At 45.1% G+C, this 20,013-nt stretch overlaps 1 pseudogene; it reads right to left on the bottom strand.

Moving 5' to 3' along the window:
- Positions 1–18,585: 18,585 nt before the first annotated feature.
- On the bottom strand, positions 18,586–19,349 carry LOC146821347 (large ribosomal subunit protein eL6 pseudogene; annotated as a pseudogene).
- Between the last annotated feature and the right edge of the window lie 664 nt (positions 19,350–20,013).

Genomic DNA, 20,013 nt, shown 5'->3' with positions numbered 1-20,013 from the left:
GTCTCTTTCTACACCTCTTTTGCTTCTTTCTGCACTTCTCCTGCCTCTTTCTGTACCCCTCGTGCCTCTTTCTGCAACTCTTTTGGTTCTTTCTGCACTGCTCCTGCTCCTTTATGCACCTGTGTTGTTTCTATCTGCACTTCTCTTGCTTCTTTCTACATTTCTCTTGCTTCTTTCTGCACCCCACTAGCCTCTTTTCACATCTCTTGTGCTTGTTTCTGCTCTTCTTTTGCCTCTGACTGTACCCCTCTTGCCTCCTTCTGCACCTCTGTTGTTTCTTACTGCACTGCTCTTGCTTTTTCTGCACATCTTTTGCAAATTTCTGCACCCCTCTTGCCTCTTTTGGCACCCCTCTTCTCTCTTTCTGCACCCCTATTCCCTCTTTCTGCACCTCTTCTACCTGTTTCTGCACCACTGCTGCTTCTTTCTGTACTTCTCTTCCCTCTTTCCGCACCTATGTTGGTTCTTTCTGCACTGCTCCTGCTCCTTTATGCACCTGTGTTGTTTCTATCTGCACTTCTCTTGCTTCTTTCTACATTTCTCTTGCTTCTTTCTGCACCCCACTAGCCTCTTTTCACATCTCTTGTGCTTGTTTCTGCTCTTCTTTTGCCTCTGACTGTACCCCTCTTGCCTCCTTCTGCACCTCTGTTGTTTCTTACTGCACTGCTCTTGCTTTTTCTGCACATCTTTTGCAAATTTCTGCACCCCTCTTGCCTCTTTTGGCACCCCTCTTCTCTCTTTCTGCACCCCTATTCCCTCTTTCTGCACCTCTTCTACCTGTTTCTGCACCACTGCTGCTTCTTTCTGTACTTCTCTTCCCTCTTTCCGCACCTATGTTGCTTCTTTCTGCACTTCTCTTGCCTCTTTCTGCACCCCTCTGCCCTCTTTCTGCATCTCTGTTGCTTCTTTCTGTACTTTTCATGCTTCTTTCTGCACCTCTCTTGCTTCTTTCTGCACCTCTATTGTCTCTTTCTGTACCCTTCTTCCCTCTTTCTGCACCTCTCTCACCTCTTTCTTCACCTCTCTTGCCTCTTTCTGCACACACAGGGCTACTTTTAAACTGAACTCTAGCTCAGCAGTGCACACATGCAAGTGCAGAAAAGGGCTGCTGGCCTCTAAACTGCCATGCCCTATTATATGCTAGGAGTTGTAATCCCCCTACACTATTATGTACTAGGGCTTTACAGGGGAGGACATGCCAATCACAGGGGTACCCCAACCCATAGTGTACCCTAGTGTATGTAGGTGTTTTCACTGTATTCAAAGTGTCTTTCAGCATAGCACTGGCCCTGGGCCTGGTTAGGCAGAGCCCAGGGTCAGTCAGAGTCAGTTACCACCAGTACCAGTCAGCAAACAGTCGGGGGGTGCCCAGGGCACAGGATGACTTTGCAACAAGGCCTCTTTCTGCACCTCTGCTGGTTCTTTCTGCATATTTATTGCTTCTTTCTGCACCTTTCTTTCTCTTTCTGAACTTCTGTTGCCTCTTTCTGCATTTCTGTTTCTTCTTTCTGCGCCTTTCTTCCTCTTTCTGCACATGCCCTACCTCTGTAGGCATTGTTAGAAATTAGCATTTAAAAAACCTTTGAAATTCACTGAAAAAAACACAGGTTTCAGTGACGTTATAGTTAGTTGAACATTTCACTCATACAAAACCTGAGAAATGTTGCCGTAATAGTTAGTTGAGCTCAGTATAACTCGCACCCCCGCAATGCACTGCTGATGACGTCACATATTACATCACTCATGACATGGTCAGTGGCATCACTTATGACATCACTGATGACATCTCAAATGACATCACTGATGACATCATCCAGTGACTGAGTGTTTCTGAAAAGTTTAAGAATGTTATCTATGTATACCCGAGGTGTATTAGAAAAATGAGTGGGTGTATGAGTGTCTGTATGGATGTTTTTGTGGGTGCGTGTCTGACTGTATAAGTGAGTGATTACATTTGTCTTAGTGAATGCATAGGTGAATGACTAATCTGTGTGAATGTCTATATCAGTCTGTCAGTTGGTGTGTAAGTGGCTGCCTGGGTTGGTGACTAGCTACATGAGTGTCTATATGGGTTATTGATTGGATGTCTGAGTGCCTGTATGGATGTTTGAATGTCTATGTGGGTGGGTGGGGGTATAACTCCCTGCATGGAATGTGTGATTGGGTGATTTAGTGGGTGTATGTGTTCATATGTGGGTCTGTGAGGGGCTGCATGGATGAGTGAGTGTGAGTATGGTTGTGTCAGTGAGTGAATGGATGTCTCAGTGGTTTATGTGTGAGTAACAACATCTGTGAAAGGCAGTATATGCGGCAACAGCATGCATATGTTAAGAGGATAAAACAGAGTTGAAAACAAGCAAAACCATTGAATTAAAACACTGTAAATATTTGTGAATAATTGATTTTAATGTGTTGGAAACAACATATCCTACAATGCCCCATAATGGGCCATTGTGGAGAGTAGTATAAATTGAAATGGTAAACAGACTTCCCCGACTGTGAACAAGCCTTTGTAGTGAAACACATTGGTGGTAGTGTTGGTGAAAGAATAAAGAACCCTTGATCCATATATCTATCTATATATATATATATATACACCAAAGGTTGAGGTAACGTTATAGTGAGGTGAAATTTTCAGCATCAATGGAACATTTTAAACTGTCTAAACCAATCAAATTCAACAGTTATAATTATAGTCATAGTTATAGTTATGTCAAGTACCTATAACTCGTGCCCAAAAGTAACTATAACTTGTGCCTCAAATTTTGAAGTGATATTATTAATGATGTCATGGAACATAACATGAGCGAATATGTGGGGTAATTAGCGGTGTATGAAGAGGATGTGAGTTATAGTCACCTTAGAGTATGAATTATAGCTACTTGAGATTACTAGAACTGGTGAATTTCAGTGGTTTTTACAATTTAAAAAGTTGCATTGTTACTGAACATTTGACCTAACTATAATTTACTTTAACTGTTTTTCTTTTAGTATATTGCTGTTTTTTTAATGTAAAGTAATATTTAATTACCAAACGTAAATCCAACCCCTCCTGCCGTGCACATCGCTGACTCTGGGCCTGGCCAGCAGCCAAACCCCTGCATGCAGCCAACCCCAACCTGTGCTGGAACTTCGGTCGTGCACATTGTGGGGTTGGCCACAGAGCATTTATTGGGTTGCCAATAACTTTGGCACTGTTTGACGAAGCTCCACAAATGTTTCCAAAAAGTGCAACTTTGTGATTAATGTATGCATTGAAAGTTTCGGGGTGATCTGCCAAGTGGGGGCCGAGAAAAAAAGGGTGTTCCAAAACACAAAATCCCTACGCATTTCCATATACTTCTTTAAGATGGGTGACAGCAAAAACTGCTGAGCGTAATTACACCAAATTTGGCAGGAAGATAGATCCTGGTCCACAGATTTTGCGTTGTGTGATTTGGTGTGTATCCATTCAGTAGTTTTTGCGAAATTAAGGATGCAAAATAATTGTATATCTGGACGGTTGGGGCCACGAAAGACTAAAGAGACTTTTGCGGGAGAGCCAATTCAACAAGCATTGGCATAGCCAATAGGTCTCGCCTTTGGGACCTTATAAGTGTTCAGCCATGCAACAGTTGCATAACTAAACACTTATAAGGTCCCAAAAGCGAGACCTATTGGCTATGTCAATGCTTGTTTTAACTGCTGCAATCTAATGAAGCCTCACGCGATCGCGATCAAACATCAAACCGGCCGAAAGTGAAAGTAGTCGCGGTAAAGCGGGACGCGCGCGCCCGCGCACATGCACTGTAGCTCTAGGCTGTCCTGGTAGCACTTTTTGGAGCCCTCTCAATAAGTCTCGTCAGACCAGCGCGCATGCGCTGGGTCAGGCGAGACCTAAAAATGGAGTGTTCTGATTGGCCCAGGGAGTATTCTTCCCTTGGGCCATCTTGCTCCCGTGGGAGTCCGACTGAGCACTCTGATTGGCTGCCAGCAACATGAGTATTTTACTCCATCACTCTGACGGAGTAAATGTCATACCCACAATCTAAATGAGTTTTTCTGTCTCTTAAAAGCCTTTGTGAATCTGTTCCAAAACCTCCAATTCTCTATTAGTAAAAGTGAAACGAGAAGACAGCCCTGTCTATGTACAGTAACTGTATACAAATATTCCCATTTGATTCACAATTCACAAAGGTAAGTAGGAGTACATAAAAGAGTACTGCACAAGTGCTATTTTATGTATTTGAAATTAATGCCTTTGGTGAAGGGGCCCCGTTGAGTGGGAATGGCAGACTTCTAAAAATCCCTTGTTGCCGCAGACCTGGTGAGAAGGTTGCTAGTAACCTCTCCCCCATCCTGCAATTTGAGATTATTAGCACCTTTGTATTCCTGCCTTTCATGAAAATAATTCAGATAGAAGACACTCTCTTCATCTTTCCTCCAGCTACAGCAATATGCTGGATTAATCTCTTGAAGGCCTTTCATTTCAGTACATCCATTCAATTTGCCTTTCCCAAGTTAAGAACACTGAACTATTCATAATGGAGTATAAGTAACTCAGAAATCTATTAAGTAGTGACAGCTGACATCAAATGTTATGGAAGCAAGCCACTGCATTCATGAAAGTGCTTTTTACCCATATTTTTCAAAAATGCATAACGATTGTTAATATAGAGCATTGATATGAAGAATCTCTCATTGTCTGCGTTCACAAAAGAAGTACAGGTCTGAACACAAAGCAAAACATCATGTCATCTGGTACAGGCTCCAGAAAGATAATGTAGGTCCTAGGGTTGATTCATGTTTTATGATTACATTTGGATGATGAACATTTCGCAATTATATGCTCAGGATTTTTGCCAAACAATTTTCGTTCAGACTTTTCAAAAGTCTTTGATCTGATGCCATCTGGAAAGATTTACAGCTATTGTCATTAATTGAACAAATTGATTTTAAATGGGTAGATTGAGATGATCAAGGTTCGGGGACGTGGCCAAGTGCTTTTCTTTCTATAAGTGCAGCAGACGGAGGTAGGTGGGTGTTCAGAGCAGTGTTTTACTATAAGCAACTATTCATTGGAATAAGTAAGTGTTCAGAAGTGGGTGAGAAGTAATGTAGCCTGGCTTAAGGTCGAAGAGGCACAGATGTTGACAAAGCCGTGCATTAGGAACATTGAGCCCTACATTAAGAAGGGCTGGAGGGGAGTATCTTGGAAGTGTAGGTGAACCTACAGGAAGGAAAATGAACAGGACTCATATTAAGTGAGGCATAGATGATGTTTTTGTGGAATCTTAAAGTGTGGATTTTATTTATAGTATTTATGCTATAATTCTCATTTTAATGTATATATTATTTGTATGGGTTCAAATTGAAATCGTATATCAAATATAAAATGTATCGAAACTGAACTGGTATGTCGTGTCTTCAAGGCACCAATAATGACAGACACGAAGGGTTCTATTTAGGACACTTTATTTCACGTCCTTACACCAGCATGGCCCTACGCTCAACTGCCTGGCTGTTCCCCTTCTCCGCCCCTTCCTGTCCGGACAGTCCTCTCCTTACTCCACCCACTCTGCTCCGCCCACGCAGCTACTAGACCACCTCATCTCTACATCTCCCCCTTTGTTAGCAAAGAAATGAGTCACCAAGAGTTACATCTCTTCAATCAGCCGCTTAGGCTGGCGGATTGTTTGTCGTGGTCTGAGTGTGCGGCCTTCAGGCACTGCAGTGATGCCGGCGCCGGGTATCTGTCCCAGGTGGCTGTCACCGTCGCTCTGTGCTTCAAACTGTCGAGTTCCTGAAGGTGTCACTCGCGACTCAAGCGTCTCTTGTAGACCTGGGCTGCACTTCTGAAAGTGGGACACATTTCTGGTTACGCGCCTGTTGTCTGACTCCGCTGTCAGCATGGTACCTTTCTGTCGAGTGACCGTTAGAGGTTCCGCTCTGAACTTGCTATCCGTCTTCTTGCATTGCTCCTGCTTAACGACCACGCAATCTCCTTCGTGGAATGAGAGGGAACGAGCACGTCTTCTGCCATCCGCGTACGCCTTCATGCTTTCTTTGCGAGCTTTGTCGGTGGCTTCCACTTCCCGATGAACGCGGCTGGGGGAAATGGGTCGTAGTGCTCCCTCCCAGGTGGGTATCCGGGTCCTGACTGGGCGTCCCAGCATGAGTGTGGCCGGGCATTTGCCTGTGGTGGCATGCGGTGTCGTCCGATATGCTCGGAGTACATCATTGAGGGCTGCTTGCGGGTCTCTCTTATCCAGAGCAGCCTGTTGGAATGTCTTTTTGAGAGTGGCCATGAATCTTTCCGCTGTGCCGTTGGCCTGCGGCCATAGTGGTGTTATCCGTCGGTGTCGCCCGTTCATGAGCGTCAGGAAATCACTGAATTCCCGGCCATTGAAAGGGGGCCCATTGTCTGTTTTCACCTCTGTGGGTATACCCCAAGCTGCAAAGACTTCATCCAGGATGGTGAGCGTGGCGGCTGCGTTGGTGGATGGTACGAACCGGGCGATGGGGAATCGCGAGTATTCATCTATTATGACCAATACATACTTGCCCGACGGCATGGGGCCGTAGAAATCCATTGCTAGTTCTTGCCATACTCCTGGCGGTAGGGGCGTCATCTGAAGTGGAGCTGGCGGGTCTCCTTGCCTCACCACTTGACACTGCAGACAGTCTTTCAGAGTGTGCTCTACCATTTTGTCTAGGAACGGGAACCAGACACGTTCACGAAGTGCCCTTTTCGTCGTGACCACTCCTCGATGGCTTTCGTGTGCCAGGTTGACGACTCCCTGTCTCAGTTGCTGAGGGATTACGATTCGGTTGTCTCGCAACAGTAGGCCATCCGGTGTAACAGATAGTTCTTCACACACATTCCGGAATGCTTGCCACTCCTGGCGCTTTGTAGTGTCACCCCTCTCGTCCTTCGACTCTTCGTGTCGCCACCGGTTCGTTCGAACTCTTTGGATCACCTGTTGCAGCATGGTGTCTTGCTGGGTGGCGTCCAGGATGGCCTCTAGGGGGACCGCTGGTGGCCGCGCTTGATCCACCACAAAATGGATGTATTCGTCTGCCATGGACGGTGTGCGACGCTGTGAGTCTTCCGGGTGGCGCGACATGTAGTCGGCCGGGTTGGCTGCCTTCCCCGGCTTATGCACGATGGTGAACGTGTATTCCTGCAGACGGAGTCCCCACCTTTCGATGCGAGGCGGCATTTTGGACCGGGGGTTGCCATAGATGGTGACGAGCGCTTGGTGGTCCGTTACCATGGTGAAATGCTTCCCGTAAATGAACACGTGGAAGTGTTCACACGCCCACACCACCGCAAGGCTTTCCTTTTCCGGTTGGGAGTAGGCCTTCTCTGTGTCGGAAAGGCTCCGGCTGGCGTGAGCCACAATATGTCGTTGGTCCGTGTCCTTGTCATATTGAGCCAGGATGGCACCCAGCCCGACGGGGCTTGCGTCCACTGTTATTTCGGTCTTACGATCCGGGCTGAAATACGCCAGGCTCTCCACCGTGCCCACGGCCCTCTTTATGTCTTGGAATGCTTGCTCGCATTCGGATGTCCACTCAAACACTTGTCCCTGTTTGGTGAGAGTGCGAAGAGGGTGACTGATTGTGGCATAGTCCTTAATATATCTTGAACAGTAGCTCGCCATGCCTAGGAAGGACCGCACATCACTGACGTCAAGTGGACTCTTGGTGCTGTTCAGAGTACTCACTTTGTCGGGGTCTGGTTGCATTCCGGCTCCTGAAAAGATGTGGCCAAAGAATTTCAGTTGCGACTGGTGAAACTCGCACTTCTCCCTGTTGAGTGTGAGGTTGGCTTCCAGGAGGGCATGGCAAACCCTGTCTAGGGCCGTGTCGTGGACTTGGATGTTTGCCCCGTAGACTAGAATGTCATCGCTGTAGTTCAGCGTGTTTGGGATGTGATGTATTGTTTGCCGGATGGCTTCTTGAAATATTTCTGCGGCTGATGAAATGCCGAAGTTTAGTCTCTTGTATCTGAACAACCCTAGGTGGGTTGCAAATGTCGTGATGTATCGGGAGCTCTCGTGTAGTTCCAACTGATGGTAGCCTTTGTTTAGGTCCAATTTAGAAAACACCCTTGCCCCATTGAGGGCGGCGATCATGTCACTTAAGTGAGGTCCTGGATGACGCTCTCTCTCAATGGCGGTGTTGGGCATTCTCATGTCCACACAGAGTCGGACCTTCCCTGGTGTTCCTTTCTTCGGTACTATCACGACCGGAGATACCCACGGTGTGGCGCCCTCTGTCCGTTCGATGATGTCGGCATCCAGCAGATCTTGCAGCTCATCCTCTACCGCTTGCTGGAGGTGGAATGGTACCTTCCGCGGGTGTTGGGCAACCGGGCGGACCTGGTCATTTATGTGGAGGCGAATCTGGCCTCTGTTCATTTTGCCGAGTCCGGAGAACAGCTTCGGGAACTTGTGTATGGTGTCATTGTCACTGTTGACGCGGTACAGGATCTCTACCAGCTTCAACCGTTCAGCTGTTGGTAGGCTGAGGAGACAGTCTGCTTCCGGCCCCTCGATGACGTGAATCACGGCTGGAATGGATGTTGTTTGATGCCTCAGTGTCGTCGAGAACTTCCCAAGACATGGGAGCGGCTTCCTGGACATCCAGGTGTAGACACGCACATGTGCGGGATTGAGCCGAGGCCGAGGGTTCATCTTCTTATATTCCGTCACTGGGATGTAGTTGAGGGATGCCCCGCTGTCCATCACAAACTTCGTGGGATGCGTGCCAACGCTGATGTCCAGTCGAGGGTATTTTTTAAGCTGGTCTGGATCGGCAATCATGTTGGCATATTCTACGGAATATTCATGTTCACTTGATGGTGATTCAGAGTCTCTTGACGGTGATCTTCTAGACCACCTTGAAGACCGTGACTCCCTGCTGGACTGGGAGGACTTGGAGGAGGACTTCCGGCGGTCACGTACCGCTCGCGCGTGATGGCGGCGCGTCTCGCCTCTTGTCAACCTCGTGGAGTCTTTTTCTTTCTCCCGGCGGTAGTCCCCGCACATGGTCTCAAAATGATTGTTGCGGCCACACTTGTGGCATTGCTGTCCCAGAGCCGGGCACGCTCCGATGTGTGGGAAGTCGTACCCGCATCGGTAACACCTTCTCAGTGGCGCCTTCTTCCCATGATCCTGACGCCTGCTTCTCTTCCCCGAATCAGGCCGTCGATGACCAGGGCGGCGGTGTCTCGATGGCAGCCGAGCATGACGTTCCCGCTCTCTCGACCCCCGGCGGGGGCGGTCGGTGCGTACTTGACAGACCACCTCCTTGCGATCCACGCGTCCCGCCTCCATTGTCTTGGCTTGCTCTTCAGTCTGATCGTGGAGCCTCGTGATCTCTTCTATTTCATCCAAGGTGTGACTTTTTTTTAGTAATTTTCTGCGTAGCGTCTCCGACTGACAGCCGTCGATCACACGCAGTCGTATGGCGTCGTCCGTCGAGAACTCGTCGAACTCACAATGGCGCGCCAGTCGCCGCAACCGTGTGATGTATGAGCCCATGACCTCATCCTTTTCTTGTCGCGCTCTTTGGAACACGTACCATTCGTAATCTACGTTCTTCTTGTGCACGAACTTTCTATCCAGGGCTGCACGCACTCTCGCATACGTTCCCGCGTCTGCGGCGGGGAGTTCCTTTATCATCTTGCTGACGTCCTTGCCCACGAGGTTTCGAAGTGCGATCAGTTGATCCTCGTCCCCTGTCACCTTCGAGCCCTTAATATAGTCCTCAAAGTCTTCAATCCACTCTTCCCAGCGAGGGCCCATGCTGCTCCCAACCACGAGCGCTAAGGGTTCTGGGGGGCGCAGGTGTGATAGTTCCATGATGATCGGCTTCGCATCCTGGCGAGTTGGAGACTGGGCTGGGGACCCATGGTTCGACATCGTGTTGCACGTGAAATGCGCGCAGCTGCAGCGCAGTACAGGCCCTGGGAATCCTACGGGAATCTTGTGCGCCTGTTTCAAGTCGTTTCCCGTCTTTTTTTTTGTATTTGCTTGTGCTTGTTTAAATTTCAGCGTTGCCTGACTTCAAAATGGCCGCCCGGGTCTTTTTGCATGGGGCGTCTGGAGATCCGCCTGACTTCAAGATGGCCGCCGGCTGGATAACGCGCGTAGACATCACACGTGGTGCCGGGCTCTCACTTCATTCATTCCAGGACTGCGCGCTGCTCAGGCGGCCCCTCTCATCATCCGCTTCACTCACGGTTCTGCAGCAGGTAGGCGGGCGGGGAAGTCTTTGCGCTCGCTGCTCTGACCTGGCCTGGGGGACGCGCGTGTCAGCGTCGTCGCTTCCCTTCCTGCCGTTCACGGTGCCGGCCCTTTCCTCATGCAGGGCGCGTTTCGCGATCTCGCTCCTTCAGCTGCGGGTCTTTCACACGCTCCGGGTGTGTGTCGCGAGTGGCGGCGCTTCAGCTGGTTACTTCGTGACCAGCCCTTCGCCGGTCTCATCAGCGTGCTGGTGTTCTGGGAGAGCAGCTAGCTCTATCCCACCCTCGTCGCCAGCTGTCGTGTCTTCAAGGCACCAATAATGACAGACACGAAGGGTTCTATTTAGGACACTTTATTTCACGTCCTTACACCAGCATGGCCCTACGCTCAACTGCCTGGCTGTTCCCCTTCTCCGCCCCTTCCTGTCCGGACAGTCCTCTCCTTACTCCACCCACTCTGCTCCGCCCACGCAGCTACTAGACCACCTCATCTCTACATGGTAGACTACCTAGATCTGAAAATAGCATTCCTATATAGTTGTAACACCTTTCAGTGCATAAGAGTTGGTGGTGGAGGCATGTGGTCTACACCGTCACTCATGTTTCTGAAGGAGAGTTGGCCTTATTTTTATTAATTAAACTTTGACACAGAAGCGAGAAAGAGAGAAAGGTGAAAAAATAAATAAGGAGAAGAAAGATAGGAAAACAGTGTCAAAAGTAGAAAGGAGAGTTGAAACATAACCTGAGAAAGTGAGATAAAGACACAGGAAGTGCATGTGGTGGAAGAATAAGGCATGTGGACGAATCTAGCCTCTGCACTTTTAGTATGCAGGAACGCAGGCCTTCAGCCTCGCTGGGGTGGTCTCCTGAGGAATTAAGCACTGACCATTAGCACAATATGTGTGGCATTGAATTGAATACATTACCTGCCCTACAATTTCACAGCACTTGCATTTTAATAATATGTGCTTGCTTATCCCAAGTGCTCCCTGTTCATCTGAAACAAGCAAAGAGCATTTTTGGGACAGGCAGGAAGTGAAATACGATCTATGTTGAACCTAAAGACGAACAGATTTGACAAATGTCTCCTACTTGGAATGCGTTCCTGAAACAAAACTTTCAAATTATGCCTTTTTTTTTCTTCGGCATAAATTGAAAGGTGATTGCCATTTTAGTCAGACACAGATCATCGCGCGCCTGCTGCCTGACTGAGGTGTACAACGCAATTAAGAAAATCAATTTCTCTGTCTCAGAGTGGCTGACTAGCTGAGCGATTGCTTGCTGAAGGCTACTGTGCATGGTTTTCAAATGCTGTTTCTCCAATTCCGTCGGCGTTTCCGCAGAACCCAAACAGGATCAAATGTCAAGAAAAAAGGAATGAAATGGCCTACTCCATTACTGGAAGAATTGCGGTCAGTCTGTCTGCGCTGCTTGCCGACCTCACTCGGCTACCGTCTGTTTTCAAAGCAGAGGTGAGTTTATTTCGAAATAAGGCCTCCTGGCATTGTTGAAATAAACTATGCTTTTTGCATTTGTACTATTCAGAAAGAATGAGAGGGAAAGTTTGAGAAGTGTAATGTTTTTGCGGAACCTTGGAGTTTCTCATTGTAGTACCGGTGTGCTGAGAAAGGTCATTTTTTTGTCGCTTATATTTGTGCACTAAATTGAATATGTATAACATTTTTACAGGAAAGAATAGATACTTGCGTTTTATCCGCAGTGTGATGCCAGCAGTGTGGCGGTCATGGGGGGTGTAAGGTGTAAGGTGGGTGTGTAGGGGAAGCGTGACATGTACATCTAGTGGTTGAATTGCACCTGAGATCAATCCCAGCTTCCCCACTTGAGCAAATTGAGTGAACCTAGGCAATTATTTTTTTTCCCTTTGCTTCTTTTTTCTTAATTACCACATATAAGAAGACCTTGAAATACATGACTTCAGGATGTGTCCTGTACAAAACCTTCTCTTGTATTTGATTTAATAAACATATATCACAGCAACCCAGGCCAGCCAGAGTGTGCATATAACATCTCACTTGCCTCTTAGTTCACTATTGGTATTGTTGCTAGGGTTGGGGAAGGCATGAATGCTTCTAAATTGATGGTTGAAAACTGTCAATTTAAAAAAAATTCTCAATGCACTGATTTACATCTGATGTACTATGGTGAAACGCGTTGGCATGTTAATAGAATACACTTTTCTGAACTTTGAAAGGACTTTATCATATTTTTACTTGTTTGTTGCAAGATGGCTTTAAAAATGAAGATGTTCTAAAGTTAAGTGGCAAGGGACACCTTCTGTATTTTGTTTTTAATACAGTTCGCCTGAAAATAAATGCTTGCTATTTATTTAATATCTTTGAGTATTAGTGCTTTGTAAAGTAAAGAGCAGCCTAGTGCTGCAGGTAAACTGAGGGCCATATGTAAAGGTCAGGAGGGCTGCATATGACCTCTGGGCCATACTTTGAGTATCACAGTTCTCGAAGATCTGCCCATGTGAGGATTATGCGGTACTCAGAGAATAAGCCCCAGTGAACGGCAAAAGTTTCCTTCTGTTCCAGATGGACATGGTGGCATTTCACAACTACAAAAGTCATAGTTCTTTACCAGAATTTATAAATATTTAATGTCTAGGATTACTTACCAGTAATATTAATTACTCTTAGCCCTAGCGTCGTTGTAAAAGTCATTATAAATGAAGCTGTTACCTTCTCCAGACAGGAGAAACAAACCAGGTAATGCACTAAACCAAGAGCCTCTTATACAACTCCAGGGCACCATATATTACATATTACATATCATCTTCCTGCCATTCCAATCATAACAGAAGCTGGAGAATAGGAGGGAAGGGCAGGTAATAATCTGGCCTGGATGGCAAATTCCTCTCCGCCAGCGGAGTTTGCGGAGTTTTGCCAACTCTGCGCTCCATTGGGAACTAAGGAGTTCAGGCAAACAGTCCTACTCCGCGTTGTAGAGTAGTTTGCCCCTGCACCCATGCCCCCCTAGGTAGGCAATAAAAATCATTTACCTGCTCTGGCGTCTCCAGGCTGGCCTCCTCCTCGCCATCCTTGCCGGTCACAAACCCCTGCGATGTACGTCTTGCGAGGACTGCACATGCCCTTACACGCCTGGGCAGTACTCGCAAGACATACAATGTAGGGGTTTGTGGCTGGCGAGGTCGCGAGGAGAGCGAGGAGGAAACCACGGCAAGGAGAAGGGCATGCCATAGCAGGTAAGCGATTTTTTCCACATATAGAGTTTCCAACTCCTCAAAAATAGTCAAGGAGCACCTCTTGGAACAAGGCCAGAAGTTTAATTCCTAGGCAATTCCGTTGTTTATTTGTATCCCTACATAGGAATACCAGACTCCCAGTTAGAGAGAACGCTACTCCAAATTGAGATGGAGAAACAACCGCAATTAATTCCTAAAAAAGAATGGTAAATAATTCATTCCATTGACAAAATCAGTCGTGAATGAAACAACAAGAGATTTATCAAAGGAAGAATTGATTAAACTTTGGGTACACGCTCAAAAGAAAGAAACAACGGAATTGCCTAGGAATTAAACTTCTGGCCTTGTTCCAAGAGGTGCTCCTTCACTATTTTTGAGGAGTTGGAAACACTATATATGGAAAAGTCTATAAAACCATATGAGTGATTTTGATGATCCTATAAAGTCAAAATTAGGATATTGTTGATCTGGGGTTTTGGAATACAGAATGTTAATAAAGTCCTGAGGAAGGTGTATACGAACATAAAGACACCGAAACGCATCGACATTTGGACAGATATAACATTTGTTTTTATAAATCTTAAAATTGTGATGAAAGATATATATTGTTTTTAATAATTGCGAAAAGCGTTATATGAAAATTGATATTGCAAAAGATGGAGTATGCATTAACAAACTAAAGTTGGGCCTTTATTCATTGGTGTAGGTCTTTGCTTGAGCGATAGAGCAGGGCTCAAGTTTTTAGTTTGACCCACTGTAAACAATCACTAATATAACTGCCTTTTTATGCAAATTTGGGTTTCTGATATTGTGTATTGATTTTATGTATTAAACTATGTACGGAAAACATTTTAACAAAAATACAACGTGAAAACATGTGAATAAAATAATATGAACCAGTGAAAAAAATGTGTTTGATATTTAATATAAGTGATATTCTTTGGTTCAGTGTAAACATTATTTGGTACTGTGAGTGAATACAGACACAAAAGGGAATTTTTTATTTGAATAGTTTCTACACCCCGTCCCTTTTTGGTCCTATCTGGGTAACTCTCTGATTTTTAGTTGTATAGCCATTACAAACACCACTTTCATCATCATCTCAAATCTGACATTGGCTAATTCAAGGGGCTCAAATGGATGTTTATTTTCCACACCTTTATTACTAATGACAAATCCCATGGCTCCTCCAGTATTTTCACTTGTATGTTCTAAAGGAAACTCTCTGAGCAGTCCAGATACTAGATGTTGCTCTTTTCCCAGGTTCCTTCAAAGACCTCTTAAGGCATTAATTGATGTCTATTACGATCTCAAGGTGGACACTAAAATATTCTTACCAAAAACCTCCCGCAAAAATTTAAAATAGATGGAAGTTGACTCTCAAGAGCTGAAATCTTTTTCTTATCGCACAAGGACTGAAAACTCTTTCAATGTTTTCCCTAAGGTTATTAATATTCTGGGCTTACAAGATTTTTGGATTGCATCTGCTAGAAGTGATGAGATTCCTTTCCTTTGCGACTCCTGCCTTTCAATTTCCGAAAGATGTAGATGGTCTGGAAGCTGACAACAAGTCTCATCTGGCAAGGGATTCTGAGGAAAAATCCATGGAGTTATCTCAGCCATGGACTTAAACATGAGAAACCATTACTACTTTGGCCTGAATGGGTCAACCCTATTCTCTTCCAGAGAGTGAAATTGTATGTTTGGCAGAACTTTCAGAATTAATGAAAGGGAGGGAAAGCATAGGAGGCTCTGTGGCTACTTGACTAATAGAGCATCCACCCCGTGCTTTCGTCTCTGGGATTTGTTTGTTGCTGTTTGTTGAAAGGAGATCAAGGTATGGAGCCAAAAATCTCCTGTATATCCTCAGAAAAATTGAAGGCAGCAGTGTCATCACTTGCGATGGAAATTTGTGACTCAACCAATCCATAGTTTCAATCACTTTTTCATGTAAATTGCCCCCAGGGACAGCACAGGTCTCTCTGCCAAATGGCAAATTCTCCAAGCTACCGCTCCCAGGTATCTCATTCTTGACTCTTCTCCACTGATTAACAAAAGATAAGGGGCCAGATGTATCAAGGGCTTTCCCGTTCGCAAACAGCCCGATTCACAGAATCGGCCCGTTTGCGAACGGGGGAAAAGCCTTTTGGGGTGTATCATATCAATACAATACAATGATGATACATCTGCCCCGTATTCCTTAAACCGCCACAGAGTGCATCTGCACTCCTGGTATTAAAAGTAGAGGCACTTATACAATAGCTCCCATCTGAATGGAAAGAGTGCTTCTTGTAGTTATTTTTTTAACATCTTCAAAGTGTAACTTGACATGTTTCGAACAACCTTACTACAACCTTTCTAGAGCCATACCTGTTCCAAAATACCATACAACAGCTACAGCGGGATCCAGTTCGATTCTCAAATTGCTACCAACAGTCCTGGTACAAATGCAGTTCCAGATGTCCTGCAACAAATTCCGATTAAAACTTTAATCTCCTGCCTTGTTCAGCTTCACATCAGAGAAACCTTTAGTCTCGGTGAAAATCTATTGGCCAGGTACCTTGATATTTTTTCATGTGGATCATCTCAAATGTCCTTGACCTCTGGCTCTAGGCCCTACATCTGGACATCATCTTGGGGAATATGTATCAAGTTCCGTTTTTGCAATTCTCAAATAGCGATTTTTAGGGAATCGCTATTTGAGAATTGCAAAAGGGGATGCCATAAAAAATTTGCAAATGTTTTGCGATTCCTTGACATTCCTTAATTGCAATTAGCAAATTGCTAATCGCAATTAAGGAAAACCTTCCCATGCATTCCTATGGGCTAGGAGGCCCATAGGAATGAATGGGAAGACATTCTCATTTTGCGATTCGCAATTTGAGAATCGCAAAATGAGAATGCAATTCCAAGGGTGCTAGGGTGTCAAAAGGACACCCTGTTGCACCCCTGAAATATGTATGTATGCACATGTGGCGCACATACATGCCCTAAGGGCATGTCTGTGCGTCACATGGCACTTTGTAAAATGCCAAAAAGTGCATTTTTCAATGAAATCGCAAATTAACACCAACTTGAAGTTGGTGGTAATTTGCGATTTCTTACGGCCAAATTGCAATTTTTCTAGGCTTCATACATTGCATTTAAGGAATCGCAATTTGCGATTCCTTAAATGCAATCGCAAGATAGAGAATCGCTAATTTTGCGATTCTCTAGTTTGCGATGCCCTTTTGGGATGATACATTCCAAAAGGCCTTTTCCTGTTCGCAAACGGGCCAATTCTGAGAATCGGCCCGTTTGCGAATGGGAAAAGGGTTTGATACATATGCCCCTAGGTTCGAGTCTCGGCGTCGGCTCACCTTCCTGTGATTCTGGGCACATCACTTAATCTCCCAGCGCCTACCACAAATAATTGTGTAACGTAACTGCTGCTCATGTAAGGCGCTACAATACCTTCAGGTAGAGTTGGGGCTATATAAAAGTGCAAAAAGAAAAAATAAAGACAGTGCTGCGACATATATGGCTTGGCAGCAGGAACTTAATTTGCGACTTTAGCACAGTGTGAGTAGGTGTCAATGTTGTAGAGAGAGATAGTTTACGGATGGGGATTGTAGAGGAGATTGGACTGTGGCCAGCAGTACTGGACAGCAGTACATCTGCCTCTATTTCTGTGTGAAGTATGGGAGATAATGACATTGTGTGAGATGTTCCATGCGTTTCTAGAAGGAGCACACTGTGGTAAAATTCCAGTGTGCCCGAAAATGCAGTGTGGAGTGTGAACACTCAGAGGTTTCTGTGGGTCCTGCTGATGCTGGCTTTAGGTGGCTGAAACTGGCAGTGCTTCGAAGATATAGTCTGGTAGAACAAACGAATGCTGTACCTTCTAAACTGTGAAGCACGTGAATAAATTGTGGTCTGTTGAGCTGATCTGCCACACCAAAGTGAGAAAAGACAGCCACCCAGGAGAAGGAGTGAACTTTTCATTGGGGTCTGTTGTTGAGGAAGCAGGCAATAGCAGTGGACACAACTTTTATTTTCAGCCACTGGAGAAGACAGCCCAAGAAGATGCAAGGTGTTCCAGTCATCTTTCGGGGTATCCTTCACAACGCAGTGTTTACCCTGCAGGACGTTACCATGCATTTCTTTACCATGCAAGTACCACACAGGTCTTTTTGGTACTATATTTTGCAGTACTTTATCACACAGGTAAGTAATTTTTTTTAAATGCCATAATTATTATGTCATTTAAAAAAGGGGGATTTAAGGTTTAATGGATCAGAAAGGTATGGTAATCTACCATTACTTCACGGCCACTACTACGACTTACAATTACTACGCATTTTTTACTTAGCAGAATCTTTTGCTTCGCATGCTTTAAATTCGCATGCTTCTACTTTGCATATACTGTTACTTAGCAAAGTCAATTACTTTGCTGAGTATTCACATCATTGTTTAGAAAATGAGGTGCTTCCGTTTCCAAACAATGGCGTGCAGCCCTAACGACGCCTGAAGCGGGAGAAGAGGGGAAGCACGGTGAAGCGAGGGACCACGAGGAGAGAGAGGTAAGTGGGGCAGTGTAGTTTTTTGGGTGGTGCAGGGGGTTGTCTTTTAGGCTTTTTGTGTTTATGTAGTGTAGAGTAGTGTATTTGGGTTTAGGGTAGTGATCTTGCAGGGGATTGTCTTTTAGGTGGTAGGGTTGTGTTTATGTAGTGTAGAGTAGTGTATTTGGGTTTAGGGTAGTGTTGTGGTGTTTGTGTAGTGTAGGGTAATGTAGTCCATGAGGGTAAGGGTAAAAGAGTCAAAAATGTGTAGTAGTTGTATACTTAGTAATATAGTGCGGAGTAAATGCATATTTAGTACTTTTAAATGTATTTGCAAACTAAAAGCATGCGCAGTTAAATCTTGCGTACTAATGGTATTTGCAATGTAAAACCATCGTCGAAAAACTTGTGAAGAAATGGTCTGCTAAGTAACATCATATATTCTAAAGGTACATGTTAGTAGGGGTTTAAAAGGGTTTTTTTAGGGTTCAGGGCTGGGTAATGGTTTTTAGGGTTAAGGTCATGCTGTGATAAACGGAGGTAAGGGAACGTGTTCTTTCAATGAGCAATTTTCTAACCAATTAGAAAACCAGGTTGTGTGGATAAACTCAATTGGCTAGGCACACACGTAGATTTCAAGTAACCGCGCCGTTGGGGCTCTTTCTTAATGAGTGGCAAGAGCTGCAAATCATATAGCTTCTGGTCATTTTTGCTCTGCTCCGTTACCTCGTAATTTTCTTTCTCCATGTCAAAGATTTCACCCTCTTGGTGTTTGGGTTTGTGCAGCTTCTTTTCCTTGAAGTAGGAGTCAGTGAGATATTGAGGGATTTTTACTGAAGAGATGTCACTCTTGGTAGAAGTGGCAATGAAGAATTTCTGTTGAGCTCTATGCAGTGGAATGCGATGTGTATCCAATGGGCCTGTTACAAGGAGCAAACCAGATGCAAGTAGCTTCAAAAGCATTACATGCTTTTCTCTGTGATGCCCATTAAGAAGAATCAAAACTGACCCAGGAGAGATGGAGGCACACAGCTTGCGCTTGTGCTGGGAGAACAGCTTTTTACCATGACTTAGCAATTTACCGGGTACATCTTCAGTCGGATAGTACTGTGGCATTTTACGAAGCTTAACCATACGGGTGCCTCCATTCTTGTCGTCATCAACTAGCTTTGAAATAGTTCCTGGGCTCTTGCCTTCTTCTCAATCTTTGTTTCTGTGGCAGTGTACTTGCACTTGTACATTGCTTTTATGGCAAACATCGCTGATCGGGAATATACCACAAGCCAGAACCAGGTTGAGGCCGGCATGATGCTTTGGTCTTCTTTGCTTATTGCTCATCTGCCATCTTTGCTGAGGGAAAAAGGGAGGTATGGTATTTTTAGGGCGCAGAGGTGAGTAGTGGTAAAGGGAATTACGTTCTTTTGCCTTCAAGGTGGGTAGTGGTAAAGGGAGGTAAGAGGTTTGTTCGGTTTAGGGGCGGGTAGTGGTAAAGGGAGGTAAACTGTTATTAAAAATGAGGTTTCGAGGATACCCTCAAAACAGAAAATATACAAAACATCAATAAATGGAAGTTGAGGGGTAACCCCCAAAATGTATTGAATATCTGTCATGACCGTGGCCAATAGATGGTAAAGTACTACCAACACATTGTAAAGGCCAACATGTTATAATACATGTGTGGTGAAGGCAAGCAAGCTAAAGGAATGCATGGTAACGAATGATATCCATTGCCGAAACACATGAGCAGATTCAATTTCATCAAAAGACAGCCAGTCGGAATGGCTGAAACACCCCACATTTTCCTCGACTAGCTTTGTGATCTGCAAAGGTGTGATGAAGCTGAGGACATCACGCTGTACATCATCAAAACAAGGCAGAGTCGAATTTGAATCATGTGAATTTCAAGTGCATTAAGTATTTCAATGTAGTCCCAAGAGCAGAATGAATGTGTTTGCATTTCTTGTATTTTTTTCACTGAGTCATATAAAGTAGTGTATCAGAAAGATACT

The sequence above is a fragment of the Triturus cristatus genome, chromosome 6 (assembly GCF_964204655.1).
Source record: "Triturus cristatus chromosome 6, aTriCri1.1, whole genome shotgun sequence".
NCBI lineage: Eukaryota > Metazoa > Chordata > Amphibia > Caudata > Salamandridae > Triturus > Triturus cristatus.
Note: the sequence above shows the minus strand (reverse complement) of the source record. Positions and strands in the feature narration are given on the sequence as shown.